Below are 20,359 nucleotides of genomic sequence, written 5' to 3'. Positions count from 1 at the left end.
AAGCCTCTGACAAAGGATAAAGCTTTGGAGGTAGACCTGTTAGGGCTTTAAGAAAAGCCCTAGATGACTCCTGTGACATTTGGGGAGAATTGTTTCAGCACCGGCTGTGTATGACAATGTGAGAGCTCTTTGAAGCAGGTGTAAGGCCATGGGTCCATCTCAGCATTGTCAGAAAAAAATAAAACAAGAGAATTACTTTAGATACAGTGAAACTACTTAGGAATTAATGAGTTAGTAAATATGGCTGCAAGAATTTGTGATCTCTGAAGTTTAAAACTTCCAATTAAATTTGTGGCACGTTATTTCTCCGATTGTTTGATTATACCTAAATGCCTATTCCTAGTATCACAGATTCATTTTTAATCTAAGAATCACTATAAACAATGTTAATAAACATAGTTTTCCTATTTTATAGCAAAATAGAGCCTAATTTCACACATTTTGTCCACATTTTTCCAGTGACGTACCCATCAGATTGTTTTCTCATTTGTTAATTCGAAGAATTATTTTTTGTTTTAAATATATTTACCGGTTTTTACCGGAAGTCCCACACCCGCGGATCCTGGCCCGCAGCAGCTCTCTGCTCCCAAACCCCGTGGGAGAGAGACCTCACCGCCTGATCAGGTGGGCACTCCTGAGGCTGCAGAGCGGAGGAGACCACCAACACTGCCCACCCCTGCCCACATCCCTGGCCCAAGAGGCAACTGTATAAGGCCTCTGGGTTCCCGTAGGGGAGGGCCCAGGAGCGACAGGATCCCTGTGCCTGAGACACCGCCGGAACCTGAAGGAAACAGACCGGATAAACAGTTCTCTGCACCCAAATCCCGTGGGAGGGAGAGCTAAACCTTCAGAGAGGCAGACACGCCTGGGAAACCAGAAGAGACTGCACTCTGTGCAAATCCAGACGCCAGAGGAAAACACCAAACGTCATCTGGAACCCTGGTGCATGGAGGCTCCCGGAAAGAGCGGCGCAGATCTTCCCAGTTGCTGCTGGGGCGGAGAGGACTTAGGCAGTGCCCCACGAGCAAACTTGAGCCTTGGAACCACAGGTAGGACCAACTTTTCCCCTGCAAGAAACCTGCCTGGTGAACTCAAGACACAGGCCCACAGGAACAGCTGAAGACCTGTAGAGAGGAAAAACTACACGCCCGAAAGCAGAACACTCTGTCCCCATAACTGGCTGAAAGAAAACAGGAAAACAGGTCTACAGCACTCCTGACACACAGGCTTATAGGACAGTCTAGCCACGGTCAGAAATAGCAGAACAAAGTAACACTAGAGATAATCTGATGGCGAAGGCAAGCGCAGGAACCCAAGCAACAGAAACCAAGACTACATGGCATCATCGGAGCCCAATTCTCCCACCAAAGCAAACACGGAATATCCAAACACACCAGAAAAGCAAGATCTAGTTTCAAAATCATATTTGATCATGATGCTGGAGGACTTCAAGAAAGACATAAAGAACTCCCTTAGAGAACAAGTAGAAGCCTACAGAGAGGAATCGCAAAAATCCCTGAAAGAATTCCAGGAAAACACAATCAAACAGTTGAAGGAATTAAAAATGGAAATACCCGGCCCGCAGCAGCTCTCTGCTCCCAGACCCGGTGAGAGAGAGACCCAACCGCCTGGTCAGGTGGGCACTCCTGAGGCTGCAGAGCAGAAGAGACCACCAACACTGCTCACCCCTGCCCACATCCCTGGCCCAAGAGGAAACTGTATAAGGCCTCTGGGCTCACGTGGGGGAGGGCCCAGGAGCGGCAGGACCCCTGCCAGAGACACCCCCGGAACCTGAAAGAAACAGACCGGATAAACAGTTCTCTGCACCCAAATCCCGTGGGAGGGAGAGCTAAACCTTCAGAGAGGCAGACAAGCCTGGGAAACCAGAAGAGACTGCTCCCTGCACACACATCTCGGACGCCAGAGGAAAAAGCCAAAGACCATCTGGAACCCTGGTGCACTGAAGCTCCCGGAAGGGGCGGCACAGGTCTTCCTGGTTGCTGCCGCTGCAGAGAGCCCCTGGGCAGCACCCCACGAGCGAACCTGAGCCTCGGGACCACAGGTAAGACCAAATTTTCTGCTGCTAGAAAGCTGCCTGGTGAACTCAAGACACAGGCCCACAGGAACAGCTGAAGACCTGTAGAGAGGAAAAACTACACACCCGAAAGCAGAACACTCTGTCCCCATAACTGACTGAAAGAGAGGAAAACAGGTCTACAGCACTCCTGACACACAGGCTTATAGGACAGTCTAGCCACTGTCAGAAATAGCAGAACAAAGTGACACTAGAGATAATCTGATGGCGAGAGGCAAGCGCAGGAACCCAAGCAACAGAAACCAAGACTACATGCCATCATCGGAGCCCAATTCTCCCACCAAAACAAACATGGAATATCCAAACACACCAGAAAAGCAAGATCTAGTTTCAAAATCATATTTGATCATGATGCTGGAGGACTTCAAGAAAGACATGAACACACTTAGGGAAGCACAGGAAAACATTAATAAACAAGTAAAAGCCTACAGAGAGGAATCGCAAAAATCCCTGAAAGAATTCCAGGAAAACACAATCAAACAGTTGAAGGAATTAAAAATGGAAATAGAAGCAATCAAGAAAGAACACATGGAAACAACCCTGGATATAGAAAACCAAAAGAAGAGACAATGAGCTGTAGATACAAGCTTCACCAACAGAATACAAGAGATGGAAGAGAGAATCTCAGGAGCAGAAGATTCCATAGAAATCATTGACTCAACTGTCAAAGATAATGTAAAGCAGAAAAAGCTACTGGTCCAAAACATACAGGAAATCCAGGACTCAATGAGAAGATCAAACCTAAGGATAATAGGTATAGAAGAGAGTGAAGACTCCCAGCTCAAAGGACCAGTAAATATCTTCAACAAAATCGTAGAAGAAAACGTCCCTAACCTAAAAAAAGAGATACCCATAGACATACAAGAAGCCTATAGAACTCCAAATAGATTGGACCAGAAAAGAAACACCTCCCGTCACATAATTGTCAAAACACCAAACGCACAAAATAAAGAAAGAATATTAAAAGCAGTAAGGGAAAAAGGTCAAGTAACATATAAAGGGAGACCTATCAGAATCACACCAGACTTCTCGCCAGAAACTATGAAGGCCAGAAGATCCTGGACTGATGTTATACAGACCCTAAGAGAACACAAATGCCAGCCCAGGTTACTGTATCCAGCAAATCTCTCAATTAACATTGATGGAGAAACCAAGATATTCCATGACAAAACCAAATTTACACAATATCTTTCTACAAATCCAGCACTACAAAGGATAATAAATGGTAAATCCCAACATAAGGAGGCAAGCTATACCCTAGAAGAAGCAAGAAACTAATCGTCTTGGCAACAAAACAAAGAGAATGAAAGCACACAAACATAACCTCACATCCAAATATGAATATAACGGGAAGCAATAATCACTATTCCTTAATATCTCTCAATATCAATGGCCTCAACTCCCCAATAAAAAGACATAGATTAACAAACTGGATACGCAACGAGGACCCTGCTTTCTGCTGCGTACAGGAAACACACCTCAGAGACAAAGACAGACACTACCTCAGAGTGAAAGGCTGGAAAACAACTTTCCAAGCAAATGGTCAGAAGAAGCAAGCTGGAGTAGCCATTCTAATATCAAATAAAATCAATTTCCAACTAAAAGTCATCAAAAAAGATAAGGAAGGACACTTCATATTCATCAAAGGAAAAATCAACCAAGATGAACTCTCAATCCTAAATATCTATGCCCCAAATACAAGGGCACCTACATACGTAAAAGAAACCTTACTAAAGCTCAAAACACACATTGCACCTCACACAATAATAGTGGGAGATTTCAACACCCCACTCTCATCAATGGACAGATCATGGAAACAGAAATTAAACAGTGATGTAGACAGACTAAGAGAAGTCATGAGCCAAATGGACTTAACGGATATTTATAGAACATTCTATCCTAAAGCAAAAGGATATACCTTCTTCTCAGCTCCTCATGGTACTTTCTCCAAAATTGACCATATAATTGGTCAAAAAACGGGCCTCAACAGGTACAGAAAGATAGAAATAATCCCATGCGTGCTATCAGACCACCACGGCCTAAAACTGGTCTTCAATAACAATAAGGGAAGAATGCCCACATATACGTGGAAATTGAACAATGCTCTACTCAATGATAACCTGGTCAAGGAAGAAATAAAGAAAGAAATTAAAAACTTTTTAGAATTTAATGAAAATGAAGATACAACATACTCAAACTTATGGGACACAATGAAAGCTGTGCTAAGAGGAAAACTCATAGCGCTGAGTGCCTGCAGAAAGAAACAGGAAAGAGCATATGTCAGCAGCTTGACAGCACACCTAAAAGCTCTAGAACAAAAAGAAGCAAATACACCCAGGAGGAGTAGAAGGCAGGAAATAATCAAACTCAGAGCTGAAATCAACCAAGTAGAAACAAAAAGGGCCATAGAAAGAATCAACAGAACCAAAAGTTGGTTCTTTGAGAAAATCAACAAGATAGATAAACCCTTAGCCAGACTAACGAGAGGACACAGAGAGTGTGTCCAAATTAACAAAATCAGAAATGAAAAGGGAGACATAACTACAGATTCGGAGGAAATTCAAAAAATCATCAGATCTTACTATAAAAACCTATATTCAACAAAATTTGAAAATCTTCAGGAAATGGACAATTTCCTAGACAGATACCAGGTATCGAAGTTAAATCAGGAACAGATAAACCAGTTAAACAACCCCATAACTCCTAAGGTAATAGAAGCAGTCATTAAAGGTCTCCCAACCAAAAAGAGCCCAGGTCCAGACGGGTTTAGTGCAGAATTCTATCAAACCTTCATAGAAGACCTCATACCAATATTATCCAAACTATTCCACAAAATTGAAACAGATGGAGCACTACCGAATTCCTTCTAAGAAGCCACAATTACTCTTATACCTAAACCACACAAAGACACAACAAAGAAAGAGAACTTCAGACCAATTTCCCTTATGAATATCGACGCAAAAATACTCAATAAAATTCTGGCAAACCGAATTCAAGAGCACATCAAAACAATCATCCACCATGATCAAGTAGGCTTCATCCCAGGAATGCGGGGATGGTTTAATATACGGAAAACCATGAACGTGATCCATTATATAAACAAACTGAAAGAACAGAACCACATGATCATTTCATTAGATGCTGAGAAAGCATTTGACAAAATTCAACACCCCTTCATGATAAAAGTCCTGGAAAGAGTAGGAATTCAAGGCCCATACCTAAACATAGTAAAAGCCATATACAGCAAACCAGTAGCTAACATTAAACTAAATGGAGAGAAACTTGAAGCAATCCCACTAAAATCAGGGACTAGACAAGGCTGCCCACTCTCTCCCTACTTATTCAATATAGTTCTTGAAGTTCTAGCCAGAGCAATCAGACAACAAAAGGAGATCAAAGGGATACAGATTGGAAAAGAAGAGGTCAAAATATCACTATTTGCAGATGACATGATAGTATATTTAAGTGATCCTAAAAGTTCCACCAGAGAACTACTAAAGCTGATAAACAACTTCAGCAAAGTGGCTGGGTATAAAATTAACTCAAATAAATCAGTTGCCTTCCTCTATACAAAAGAGAAACAAGCCGAGAAAGAAATTAGGGAAACGACACCCTTCATAATAGACCCAAATAATATAAAGTACCTCGGTGTGACTTTAACCAAGCAAGTAAAAGATCTGTACAATAAGAACTTCAAGACACTGAGGAAAGAAATTGAAGAAGACCTCAGAAGATGGAAAGATCTCCCATGCTCATGGATTGGCAGGATTAATATAGTAAAAATGCCATTTTACCAAAAGCTATCTACAGATTCAATGCAATCCCCATCAAAATACCAATCCAATTCTTCAAAGAGTTAGACAGAACAATTTGCAAATTCATCTGGAATAACAAAAAACCCAGGATAGCTAAAGCTATCCTCAACAATAAAAGGACTTCAGGGGGAATCACTATCCCTGAACTCAAGCAGTATTACAGAGCAATAGTGATAAAAACTGCATGGTATTGGTACAGAGACAGACAGATAGACCAATGGAATAGAATTGAAGACCCAGAAATGAACCCACACACCTATGGTCACTTGATTTTTGACAAAGGAGCCAAAACCATCCAATGGAAAAAAGATAGAATTTTCAGCAAATGGTGCTGGATCACCTGGAGGTCAACATGTAGAAGAATGCAGATCGATCCATGCCTATCACCCTGTACAAAGCTTAAGTCCAAGTGGATCAAGGACCTCCACATCAAACCAGACACACTCAAACTAATAGAAGAAAAACTAGGGAAGCATCTGGAACACATGGGCACTGGAAAAAATTTCCTGAACAAAACACCAATGGCTTACGCTCTAAGATCAAGAATCGACAAATGGGATCTCATAAAACTGCAAAGCTTCTGTAAGGCAAAGGACACTGTGGTTAGGACAAAACGGCAACCAACAGATTGGGAAAAGATCTTTACCAATCCTACAACAGATAGAGGCCTTATATCCAAAATATACAAAGAACTCAAGAAGTTAGACCGCAGGGAAACAAATAACCCTATTAAAAAATGGGGTTCAGAGCTAAACAAAGAATTCACAGCTGAGGAATGCCGAATGGCTGAGAAACACCTAAAGAAATGTTCAACATCTTTAGTCATAAGGGAAATGCAAATCAAAACAACCCTGAGATTTCACCTCACACCAGTGCGATTGGCTAAGATCAAAAACTCAGGTGACAGCAGATGCTGGCGAGGATGTGGAGAAAGAGGAACACTCCTCCATTGTTGGTGGGATTGCAGACTGGTAAAACCATTCTGGAAATCAGTCTGGAGGTTCCTCAGAAAATTGGACATTGAACTGCCTGAGGATCCAGCTATACCTCTCTTGGGCATATACCCAAAAGATGCCTCAACATATAAAAGAGACACGTGCTCCACTATGTTCATCGCAGCCTTATTTATAATAGCCAGAAACTGGAAAGAACCCAGATGCCCTTCAACAGAGGAATGGATACAGAAAATGTGGTACATCTACACAATGGAATATTACTCAGCTATCAAAAACAACGAGTTTATGAAATTCGTAGGCAAATGGTTGGAACTGGAAAATATCATCCTGAGTGAGCTAACCCAATCACAGAAAGACATACATGGTATGCACTCATTGATAAGTGGCTATTAGCCCAAATGCTTGAATTACCCTAGATCCCTAGAACAAACGAAACTCAAGACAGATGATCAAAATGTGATTGCTTCACTCCTTCTTTAAATGAGGAAAAAGAATACCCTTGGCAGGGAAGGGAGAGGCAAAGATTAAAACAGAGACTGAAGGAACACCCATTCAGAGCCTGCCCCACATGTGGCCCATACATATACAGCCACCCAATTAGACAAGATGGATGAAGCAAAGAAGTGCAGACCGACAGGAGCCGGATGTAGATCGCTCCTGAGAGACACAGCCAGAATACAGCAAATATTGTGGCGAATGCCAGCAGCAAACCACTGAACTGAGAATAGGTCCCCTATTGAAGGAATCAGAGAAAGAACTGGAAGAGCTTGAAGGGGCTCGAGACCCCAAAAGTACAACAATGCCAAGCAACCAGAGCTTCCAGGGACTAAGCCACTACCTAAAGACTATACATGGACTGACCCTGGACTCTGACCCCATAGGTAGCAATGAATATCCTAGTAAGAGCACCAGTGGAAGGGGAAGCCCTGGGTCCTGCTAAGACTGAACCCCCAGTGAACTAGTCTATGGGGGGAGGGCGGCAATGGGGGGAGGGTTGGGAAGGGAACACCCATAAGGAAGGGGAGGGGGGAGGGGGATGTTTGCCCGGAAACCGGGAAAGGGAATAACACTCGAAATGTATATAAGAAATACTCAAGTTAATAAAAAAAAATATTTTAGACAAAAAAAAAATTCAAAGAGCCAAAAATGACCAGCAAAGTATAGCATTAAAATGTAGAGATTCTATTATATGAAAAATATTTAAAGAGTGTCTCTCCCTAAGGTAAAGCTGTTCTAACATTAATGGGTCTGGAGAGTAAGTTTAGATTCTATGAGCTTGAAATAGCACCTGGAAAAAGCATAATTCAGTAGCAAACGCTGAAAAATGGGAAGAATAAATGAAATGAAACCAAAGACGAAGGTGAGATCTTAAAAAGCAGTGTACTTAAGGCTTCGATCTTCTTTGTGTAATTAAAATGTAAAAAATTTCCCTTGTATTTACATAGATTTTTATGTGAGTCAGCATTAAAAATGTGTAAGTATGTCCTCCCAAAAAAAAATAATAAAAATAAAAATGGAAATAGAAGCAATCAAGAAAGAACACATGGAAACAACCCTGGACATAGAAAATCAAAAGAAAAGACAAGGAGCTGTAGATACAAGCTTCACCAACAGAATACAAGAGATGGAAGAGAGAATCTCGGGAGCAGAAGATTCCATAGAAATCATTGACTCAACTGTCAAAGATAATGTAAAGCAGAAAAAGCTACTGGTCCAAAACATACAGGAAATCCAGGACTCAATGAGAAGATCAAACCTAAGGATAATAGGTATAGAAGAGAGTGAAGACTCCCAGCTCAAAGGCCCAGTAAATATCTTCAACAAAATCATAGAAGAAAACTTCCCTAACCTAAAAAAAGAGATACCCATGAAAGACCCACCCCATGAGTCTTAACTCAGAGTTGCAACAGGCTTGAACGAGCCCAGGCACGCCCAGATACCTAGGGCCGAGTCACCGTGAAAACTAACAGACCATAAAAGGAAAGGAATGCAGAACAGACCAGGAGTACCACTCACAGGCCACCTGGCAGGAAGAGATAAGCCCCCAGCCCCCGACATCCAGGATGCCCCAAACCTGCCAATGTGTGTAGCTATACCTTATTACCTCATCATGTGAAATAGCCAATCATATGTGAACATGTCTATGTGCCTCGTTTGAATCCACCAATCCCCGTAACTATGCATCTGCTTCTGTACGCCTGCTTCTGCTTCCCCAATCCCTATAAAAGCCCCATGCTGCAGCTGCTGGGTGTGCAAGTCCTCAGAAGAGACTGTGTGCCCGCAGGTACCTGTGTTTTCCAATAAACCCTCTTGCTGATTGCATCCGAGTGGACTCGGCTCGGTCATTGGGTGCTTGGGACTCCTCCTGAGGGAAAGGTCCTCTCTGGGGGTCTTTCATTATGGGGGCTCGCCCGGGGTTTGGAGACCCTCCGCCCAGAGATCACCGACCACCCACCGGGAGGTAAGCCGGCCGGCGTTTGTCTTGTCTGTTGTGTCTTGTCCTGTGAACGATCGATCAATAGGCTCAGATCTGGGGACTATCTGGGCAGGCCAGAGAAGGAGCTGACGAGCTCGGACTTCTCCCCCGCAGCCCTGGAAGACGTTCCAAGGGTGGTTGGAGGAGAGGGAGATCCGGATCCGTGGCACCTCCGTCCGTTTTCGGAGGGATCCGCACCCTTGATGACTCCGTCTGAATTTTATTGGAGTAGAGGATCCAAGACCCTCGCTGACTCCGTCTGAATTTTTGGTTTCAGTTTGGTACCGAAGCTGCGCGGCGCGTCTGCTTGTTACTTGTTTGACTGTTGGAATTGTTTGTCTTCTTTGTGACCTGACTGTGGTTTTCTGGACGTGTTGTGTCTGTTAGTGTCTTTTTGACTTTTGTTTCGTGTTGAATTTGGACTGACGACTGTGTTTAAAATCTTGGACCGACGACTGTGTTTGAAATCATGAAACTGTTTGCTTTGTTCGTCGAAGAGTTTTACTTGGTCCCCTTAACGCTTAGTGAGTAAGAAACTTAATTTTGTAGACCCCGCTCTAGTGGCAGTGTGTTGGTTGATAGCCAAAGTTAATTTTTAAAACATAGTGTTTTGGGGGTTGGGGATTTAGCTCAGTGGTAGAGCTCTTGCCTAGCAAGCGCAAGGCCCTGGGTTCGGTCCCCAGCTCTGAAAAAAGGAAAGAAAAACAAAACAAAAACATATAGTGTTTTATCTGTGCTTATGCTCGCAGCCAGCTGTGATGAACTGGGAAAGATTTAAATTTTCCTTGGGAGTAAGGAATCTTAAAGGCGGAGTTTCAGCCGGTATGGCACTTAGTGCATAGCTGCCTAAAAGATCAGAAATGCTGTTAACAGGCTATAAAAAAAGGACAGGCTGTGTTAGAAATGCTACAGGAAGAATGATCTAAAAAGGCTGAGAGCTAAGTGGGGCTATAAGGAAAACAAGAACAGGAAAGGAATTTCTGACATTTGCTCACAGTAGGAGAGCGCTCATTTAGAGAAGTTCTTTAAGGAAGCCTGCCTTATCTGCTGTCCTTATTCCAAGGGAGGAGTCAGTCTCCAACATTAAATTACTTTTCTCACTGATCATCATTAACATGGAGAGTGCCTTTGGTCCTATCCCCACAGCAGCCAGTTCCTGCCCCTATGGTTAAAATGCCCCAGGTTGGGGGACAAAAAGAGCCCCTAAAATAGTTTCAAAGAATCTACAACTGTGAAGAACTTTGTTTTGCCAGTCAGGATTAATGTTTTCTTTTCCATGGGCCTATAGCCCACTGAGACAGTTTGGTAAAGGGCTGTTACTAAAGTCCTGAAAGCCCCAGGTGAACTGGTTACAATTCTTTTGTCAGCTGCTTAGTATCTAGCACCCAGGTTCTAACCATCTCTCCATCCTTTTGTTATTAGTTGTTACTAGAAGCCTAGTGTCATTTGGAGGCTGGTTCTCTTGAGAGGCAAAGCCACCAAGCTGACACTGAAGGGAGGTAGGTACTCCTTAAGGGAAAATCTAAGCCCAGAGAGATAGCCGGTAACAGCTAGGCTGCCTCTCTGCTCGCCTTTCTGTTTCATAGACAAAGCTTGTGCTTATATTTACAGTGGCCTTTTTGTCCAAAAAAAGGCCTCCTGGTTTAGCTGTGTGACTAAATGCTATTTGTCCTCTTCAGTGGACCTCTCTCCTCTAGATTCCCTTCTTGTTTTCTCACCATCCCACGTGAGATGCTTGTTAGTAACTGTTACAGATCTTCTTTACCACTGAGGAAAGACAGAATCCTGCTAGAGGCCAGAAAGAATGTTCCAGACATGGATGGAAGGCTCCTGACTGTTGACTTCAATGCCCCTGAAGGTAGGGAGTGCTCCAGGTCTGCCCCCAGGCTCCGAGGGTGGGTCTCCTAGGGGCTGGAAAATGCCCCACCAATCTGGCTAAGATAAGGAAAGGATATGAAGAGAAAGTTACAGAAACTTGAAGGGTAAAGCTAAGTCACTGAGAGAGTTATTGTAAGTTGCAGAGAAAATAAGTTGATGCGTGGTTCAGGGTCTGTGCAGAAAAGTGGACAGCACCTAATAGCTGTAGAAGAAGATGCAGAGAGACTGAAAAAAAAAAGAAAGAAAGAAAGAAAGAAAGAAAGAAAGAAAGAAAGAAAGACAGGAAGAAAGAGGATAAAAAGAGCAGGAAGCTAGGGAAGAAAAGAGACAAAAAGAAGAGGAAATTAGAGAGCTAAAGAGAGATAAAAGACAAGAGAGGAACATATACTGGCCACAGTAGTTAGGGAACTTAGGAAGATAGTACCTGGCAACAGAAGAGAATTCCTGGCTAAAGATCAGTGTGCCTAATACGAAGAAAAAGGACATTGGGTCAGGGACTGCCCCAGAAAGAACAAGAGGGGACACTGGAGAGCCTCTTGGTGCTGGCTATGCACAGAGATAGAAGGGAAGCCCGCCCAGTTGTTTTGTGGATACAGGGACCCAATGCTCTGTGCTCCTATGCTCCAGTGGGCCAGTATCCAAAGACCTTGGGTACAGGGGCCTGCTGGCAACAAACAATACTTATGGACTGCCCGAAGAACAGTGGACCTTGGCGTGGGCCGGGTAACCCACTAGTTCATAGTCATCCCTGACTGCCCCCATCCCTTGCTCATGAGAAAATTGCTCCCCAAAATGGCTTGCGTGGGCTGAAATGGCTGGGTGAGGCCATGTGTATGCATATCTACAGACTGTGTATGCGGAGCTTAAGACCTGTCTCAGTGCACCAGTACCTGATGCTGGGAGATGAATGGCTTAGCGCTGTTCTACTTGGAACATATCACTCCTGCCAGCCGGGCACTAACAATTATCACCCAATCCAGGACTTAAACTGTGATAGACTGGCTGATGTTTGCCTTTGAATAGAGTGTCCCAAAAGATGGGACCACTGGTCAGCTGCCATGGACTAGATTCTCCACCTGTTGGGGGCAATCTGGTCACCTTGCTGCCCAATCCGACCTGGAGCCACCACAGCACGAGTGTCAAGCACTGGCAGAAGCCCATGGGTGGAGGAAAGACCTCTGCGACTGGCTGATTGACCCCTGCTGAAAGCCGAGGCTACCTTGTCCACAGACGGGAACAGTTCTCTTCATGAAGGTCAGAGATAAGTGGGTGCTGCCATGGTGGACAACACAATGTCATCTAGGATGGCTGAACCTCAACCCCCCAGTACATCAGTGCCGCAGATGCCTTTGCCATCTCTTGGATGCCCTGATGAAGCCAACAACTGTGAGTACTATTCATTGCTCAGGATATCAGGAGGGAAGAGATTCAGTGACATGGGGCAATAACGAAGCAGATCAAGTGGCTCGAAAAATGGTTATGCAGGAGCCCATCCTGGTTGCAGGCCTGCAAGAGACAGCCACTGAGAACTAGGATTGGACTAAGGGATGGCCTCACTTAGAAAAGGCCCAAATTGCTTAAAAGATAAAGGACAATGGCACACTTGAGGGGAAAGCTATACTCCCCAGAGAACAAAGAAAAGACTCACTTTGCCAAATACAGAAATGGACTCATTTAGGAGATAAAAAGTTTGTCCAAGTAGTTAAGTGTATGTAATAGACTTTAAGATTTTAGCCAGAGAGGCAGTAGAAAGTATAAGGTATGTCAATAAGTGAATGCTTAGCAAGCAAACAGGGCAAAGAGACCTAGAGAGTTTGGTGAAAAGTCGAAGTGAACTTCACTGAGATAAAACCAGAAAAATATAATCACAAGTATCTCCTAGTGCTTGTAGATACTTTTTCAGGAATAGATAGAAGCTTTCCTCACCAAACGAGAGACGGCCTCTGCAATCATCAAGAAGATACTGGAAGAAATCTTCCTCTTGGAATGCCCAAGGTAATCTGGTCAGACAACGGCCCTACTTTCGTTGCCAAGGTAAGCCAGGGTGTGGCCAAGTATTTAGAGGTCGATTGGAAATTACATTGTATTTACAGACCTCAAAGTTCAGGACAGGTAGGGTAAATAAATAGAACTCTAAAAGAGACCCTGACCAAATTAACCATGGAGACTGGCGCAGACTGGGTGACACTCCTTCCCTCTTGCTCTCTTCAGAGCAAGAAATACCCCTTCCAGATTCAGCCTTACCCCCTTTGAGATCTTATATGGGGCCTCAGCCCCACTGACTGTATTAGATGATGTTACTGAACCAACATGTCATAGTGCCATAGTAATAATGATTTGTGTGCCAGGCTAAAAGACCTACAGGTGATACAGAAAGAAATCTGCTCAGAGCTGGCAGCAGCCTATGCCCTGGGGACCCCTGAGACATCTCACCAGTTCCAGGTCGGAGACTCGGCTACATACGATGGCACCGAACTCAGATACTCACTGGAAAGGACCGTACCTGGTTCTGCTGACCACCCTGACAGCCATCAACTCTCAACCCTCACCAGCCGTGTACTAGCTGTTGGGGCTGAGAGCTGGGACCTAGAGGGAAACTCAGATCTTCAAAAAGCTCCCTAGACTTAATTTCATGTTTGCCCCGGGTTTTATCAAGATAGGTGTGGGGATAGGCTTGATTTCTATTACAAATGATGTAACATTGCATATGTTAGTACTCCTAACACTTCTTGGGACTGTGCCTCAGGGATCACAATCTGTATAAGTTTAGAAGTTCTAAAAGCTAGTCATGACCTTGGTGTGTAGGTTTAGATAGTGTCCAGATTGGAATCCTGATGCTAAAGACTTAGTAAGAAGAAAAAAAAAGAGTTGAGAATTACTTAAGGCTATCTAGGTGCTGCAAGGGCAGCACAAGGACATCTGCCATTGCCCTGCAATGCAAGGTTTATAGAGAATTCAGAACTGCCATTGACTCAGATATAAAAAGAGTGAAAGACTTTTTAGCTGACCTCCAAGAATACCTAACCTCCCTCTCAGAGGTAGTCCTTCAGAATAGGAGAAGATTAGACCTGATATTCCTTAAAGAAGGAACCTGTGTGCTACACTGAAAGAATGTTGTTTCTATGCAGACCATACAGGATTAGTGAGAGATAACATGGCTAAGCTCCGAGAACGCTTGGCCCAGAGACAGAAGCTGTTTGATTCCCAACAAGGCTGGTTCGAGGGGTGGTTTAACCGATCCCCTTGGTTTGCTACCCTGGTGTCCACCTTGATGGGACCCTTAATCATCCTCCTCCTAATCTTCCTCTTTGGCCCCTGCATTCTAAACAGATTGATGCAGTTCATAAAGAACAGACTCTCAGTCATTCAGACGCTTGTTCTCACCCAACAATACCAGAAGGTAAGACAACAGGAAGAGATTCCTTAGAATTCGATTTGAGTAAAGGATTTTACTCAAGTCTAAAAGAAAATGGGGGAAAATGAAAGACCCACCCCATGAGTCTTAACTCAGAGTTGCAACAGGCTTGAACGAGCCCAGGCACGCCCAGATACCTAGGGCCGAGTCACCGTGAAAACTAACAGACCATAAAAGGAAAGGAATGCAGAACAGACCAGGAGTACCACTCACAGGCCACCTGGCAGGAAGAGATAAGCCCCCAGCCCCCGACATCCAGGATGCCCCAAACCTGCCAATGTGTGTAGCTATACCTTATTACCTCATCATGTGAAATAGCCAATCATATGTGAACATGTCTATGTGCCTCGTTTGAATCCACCAATCCCCGTAACTATGCATCTGCTTCTGTACGCCCGCTTCTGCTTCCCCAATCCCTATAAAAGCCCCATGCTGGAGCTGCTGGGTGCGCAAGTCCTCTGAAGAGACTGTGTGCCCGCAGGTACCTGTGTTTTCCAATAAACCCTCTTGCTGATTGCATCCGAGTGGACTCGGCTCGGTCATTGGGCGCTTGGGACTCCTCCTGAGGGAAAGGTCCTCTCTGGGGGTCTTTCACCCATAGGCATACAAGAAGCCTACAGAACTCCAAATAGATTGGACCAGAAAAGAAACACCTCCCGTCACATAATAGTCAAAACACCAAACGCACAAAATAAAGAAAGAATATTAAAAGCAGTAAGGGAAAAAGGTCAAGTAACATATAAAGGCAGACCTATCAGAATCACACCAGACTTTTCGCCAGAAACTATGAAGGCCAGAAGATCCTGGACAGATGTCATACAGACCCTAAGAGAACACAAATGCCAGCCCAGGTTACTGTATCCTGCAAAACTCTCAATTAACATAGATGGAGAAACCAAGATATTTCATGACAAAACCAAATTTACACAATATCTTTCTACAAATCCAGCACTACAAAGGATAATAAAGGGTAAAGCCCAACATAAGGAGGCAAGCTATACCCTAGAAGAAGCAAGAAACTAATCGTCTTGGCAACAAAACAAAGAGAATGAAAGCACACAAACATAACCTCACATCCAAATATGAATATAACGGGAAGCAATAATCACTATTCCTTAATATCTCTCAACATCAATGGCCTCAACTCCCCAATAAAAAGACATAGATTAACAAACTGGATACGCAATGAGGACCCTGCATTCTGCTGCCTACAGGAAACACACCTCAGAGACAAAGACAGACACTACCTCAGAGTGAAAGACTGGAAAACAACTTTCCAAGCAAATGGTCAGAAGAAGCAAGCTGGAGTAGCCATTCTAATATCAAATAAAATCAATTTTCAATTAAAAGTCATCAAAAAAGATAAGGAAGGACACTTCATATTCATCAAAGGAAAAATCCACCAAGATGAACTCTCAATCCTCATCTTCCATTGGTTTATATACAAGTGTGCAATTTCTAGGCTTGAAAGTAAAATGATGCTATCTGGTGCTGGATAGAGGAGCCTTATTTTTTATTATGGCAGCTTGCTATTTTTGTAACATGGTGATTTGGTTGAACACAATAAAGTACAGTAGTAACTGATCTCCCCCTCTTCCTGGATGAGTGAGGAGATGATTAAATGTTGATATCAGCATCCATGAGCATATTCAGATGAGCTTCTGCTTCTGTTGAAAAGGATGCTGTGTTTGATTGTGGTCCGAAGCTTTGAAGCACTACTTGGCATCTCCTTCCTTGGAGGTCTCACTGTTTAAACATAACAGATTTGATAGCTTGTTGGTAAGGTGAGGTCCAGCTTGTCTCCACTAGGTCATCTTCATGTGAATCCGGTGGTTATACGGTTTTGTTCTAGGGATATTTCATTTTTTTAATAACGGTTTTAGCTGACATTCATGGAGAGAATGAATCCTTAGAAGTGTGCCACTAGTGAAAGGAAATCCTGTCTAGAGTATGTTTCTTTACAAAGCTGTGTCACACCATCCTTTGGGCCCTCTGCTGGAAAAGTAGAATCAAGTCTCAAATAATGCCTTTTAAATTGTATCCTCTAGTATTATAGATGTAGGACAGTACTGTATCATACCTCTGTGGATGTAAAATAGCTTGTACCTGCTTTATGATACGTAGTAGTGACCGTGCTTTATCAGAGCTGTTTTTAATGATGTTGCTCAGAATGTTTTCTTTCCAGATGATGATTGAGAAGCTAATTTTAAAAAAAAATGGTGCCAGGTACCACAAGAGTAACAGAACTGTGCTGTTTTCTCGGGTTTTGTTTTTTTACCTTTTTTTTTTAATGGAGTGTGCTAGATGTCTCTACAGTTTTGTTCAGATGACTGCAGAACCTGGAAAAGCTGTTGCTGCTGTTGATGCATAACACACTGCTATTATTGGTCTTTTTATATAAATATAAATATATATATACAGATATATAATTTGAATTTTTTGAAACTTTACCTGTGCTGTCAACTTTCGAAAAAAGTATCCCTGTTTACTGTGTTGAGTTGGCACTGTACAGAAATTAACAGCCATATTGGTCTAGAAATGTTGAACTTAAGTTTTTTTCCATTTGTACAGGGGTAACACACTGTATTAAATATGTAAGGTCTTATATACGTGGGTTTGATTACAAAAACTAATAAAGTATTCTCTAAATTAAAAAAAAAAAGTCAGGTTCTGGGAACGGACTGGAAGGAGTTAGAGAAAGAGGAAACCATAATCGGGATATATTGTATGGGAAAGAAACGTTTATTTTTAATAAAAGAAAAAATATGTCAAAAAATATATTTACCTTTTCATTTTACTGGTTCCAAATTATTTCAAATTATGAGGATATCATATAATTCAACATGCATAGTATCTAATATATTGTGCATAAAATAGCAGTCCAAAATAAAATGAATAATGAAAACAGTAAAAGATAGTGGTTTGGTAAAACAAAAGAAAGAAGAAATGGTTAATTTACTATTTTATTCCTATCTTTATTTTCTGACTAACATTATAAAGGCTACTTGATCAGTTTTTGCCTCAATTTTCTCATCTGATAAAAGGAGGAAAGCTGTACCTATTTAACATTTCCCATGTTCGGGTTCAGGTCTCAGGACCTGACTAAGGAGTTACAGGGAATAAGGAAAAGACAGATACAAACATTTGTAGTAAAGTTGCGGTCAGGCGAGCCAGGAGCATTCTGACGGAATGGCTGGCTGCTATGAAGCAACAACCCAGAGTCCCAGCATGTTTATGGTGCACAGTACAGAGTGGGGGTGGGGTTAGCCCATTAGGGTAGAAGGTCTCTATAGGCAGCAGTCTCAGGCTATATTCATGAGGAAGAGGAAGTATTTATGCACACTGATCAATTCTTCCTAAACACTGGTATTTGCACAAACTATCAACACCTCACTTAGCCCAAAAGAAAGCTTTGCCCTTTTTCTGACCCTCACCACATGAGGGGAATGATTTGCTATGCCTACAGAACTGAGGGATTAGTTCTTGATGTCAATATGTACATGTCAAACAATATATATCCACTCAGAACTTCATGTATTCTTTATACAGTTGCTCATGGCTTCCTCAGCTCCCCATACCTATATTCAAGTCCAATGCCTATTGAATTATTCGTACTCTCTATTCATTCAGTCCTTAAGATTTTGTTTGTTTATTTGTTCGTGTTTCTATTTTAGTTTAAGAGTGAATATATGAACTTGTCAACATGTAGAAAATAACTCACCATGGGTATCCAGTTCCAATCGATTCATCAACAATCCATACATGAAAGGCTCAAGGAACATTCTGGAAGATAGAACAAAAGGATTGTACATTCTCATTGAGATTAATTGTTGCTGTTAGCATGCACATGTGTACAGTGTTGTTCAATAAGTCACTATTTACTGCCTTGTGACTTTACCTCTCAAGAAATGTAACTCCCTACCCAGGCAGTAATTAATTGCTAATATTCACAAAGAGAGCGGAGTACTTTGTGAGTCCTTCCTTCATCCAAGGAGAAATGTTGACAGATTCAGTCTTGTATAGGTCTTGTGAAGTCCAAAGTCCAAAGCTGCTGTGAGATCTTACATGCAAATGCTTTGTTTTGTGCAGTAAACAGCTTTCATAGTGCATCCCCCATTCTCCAGCCTGCATGTTTTTTCCAATTACTCTACCTACACGGTGCCTAGACCTTGAGAGAAGGTGATATTGATACCACTTTCTCTCAGCAGGGAAACAAAATATGAGTCTCTATTTTAACTACTGCTCATTTTAGAATGAAGCTCTCAGACCAAGGCAAAGAGATGAACTAATTCTTGTATATAAACATAAACATTTAGTTCCTAGTATATGCAATAAAGTTACTTTGACTTCTTCCTTTTCTATTTGTATCCTATTTGTCTGCTTCTCTTATGCTAAGGATGATCTATCCAGTACAATATTGAATAATTCACTATTCTTTTACTTCTAAACTTGAAAAACTTAGAGTTCACACACACACACACACACACACACACACACACACAAAATTATGCCTACCAAACACAATCACTATCAACTGAAACTTGAAGTTAGAACTTTGCTTTTCCTGTGCTGTAGAACTTTGGTGAAAATGTAAAGAGATACTGTATGAATATCACTTTGTCTCAGAAGTGAATTCTGATGGAGCAGGTATATGAAACCATTAATCACTTCTATAGTGTGGGAATACAGGCATTCTGAGTCAGTTTCCTTGATGTAAGTAATATCATTGAAATGTCTACTTGACTATCAAATAGCTCTTACTAAACAATGTCTTGATTAACAAAATAGGAGAAGATTCACAGGGCTTTCCCAGTGACTTGTTCACATTCTAAGTAAGTACCAGTACTTTTCTTTTTCACCTGGTCTCTGACATGGAGAAATTTCACAGAAAGAAATAAAGAGTTGGCATTTGCACATGTCTGGTTAGCTTTGAATAGAAAACAAACAAACAAACAAGCAAACAAACAACAAACAAACAAAAATGTTTAGAAATATTTCTTCTCTTCCCATTCCAATTCTTCCTTCTAATTGCTTGGTTTGTTGGAGGTTGACTTTTTTTGTTGTTGTTATTGTTTTGTTTTGCTTTGCTTTTTTTGTTCTGTTTTGACAAAAACGTCACTATACAGCTAAAGTTGGCTTCAAACTCATAATGATCCTCTTCCCTTAGCTTTCCAAGTACTGAGGTTATAAGCATTAGCTATAGATTAGAAAATTAATTGAGCAAATTATTTTTCTAAGAGGAATCCGAGTAATTCTAGTGCCCTAATAATATGACTATATATTACTAGCAAAGTTCACATTTGCTCAGAACTATCTTTGCCTCTCTGTTATTGTGTTACCACCTTCATCACACTATTTGAAATTGTAAAATCACTTCCAAAATCAGAACACTACAAGTTGCCTTATCTCTAGCTATATACTCCTAAGAAATCACACATTGTAATGGAAAAAGACAAACCATAACCTCATTATTAACACTGTAGTTTGCTATAGCATAGCACTTAGAAGGATTTGAGAGTTCATCTTGGTTATCTCCTTGACTGGTTTGAGAGACCTACAAAACTTCTAAAGCACATGTCTCAAAAAGCTTGTAAGAGTAATGACTAGAATCTTTGATGACAAGGACCGGCTAGATGACACAGCAGGTAAGGGTGTTTCCTGTCCTAAATCCTAATGACCTATGTTAGAACGTTTGCACCTACATGGAAAAAAAATATATGACTC

General features: G+C 42.0%; 1 long non-coding RNA gene across 2 annotated transcripts in view; it reads right to left on the bottom strand.

Annotated features, from left to right (window-relative positions):
• Positions 1-20,359, bottom strand: part of LOC103692628 (uncharacterized) — a 59,701-nt gene that overhangs the window by 24,167 nt on the left and 15,175 nt on the right. For both annotated transcript variants that reach the window (XR_593010.4, XR_010052665.1), the window contains exon 2: positions 18,357-18,418. This is a non-coding gene — a long non-coding RNA (uncharacterized LOC103692628). The remainder of the gene's footprint in view (positions 1-18,356; positions 18,419-20,359) is intronic.

Source organism: Rattus norvegicus, chromosome 6, assembly GCF_036323735.1.
Source record: "Rattus norvegicus strain BN/NHsdMcwi chromosome 6, GRCr8, whole genome shotgun sequence".
Taxonomy (NCBI): Eukaryota; Metazoa; Chordata; class Mammalia; order Rodentia; family Muridae; genus Rattus; species Rattus norvegicus.
The sequence above is the reverse complement of the archived record's forward strand: the minus strand, read 5'-3'. Positions and strand labels throughout refer to the sequence as shown.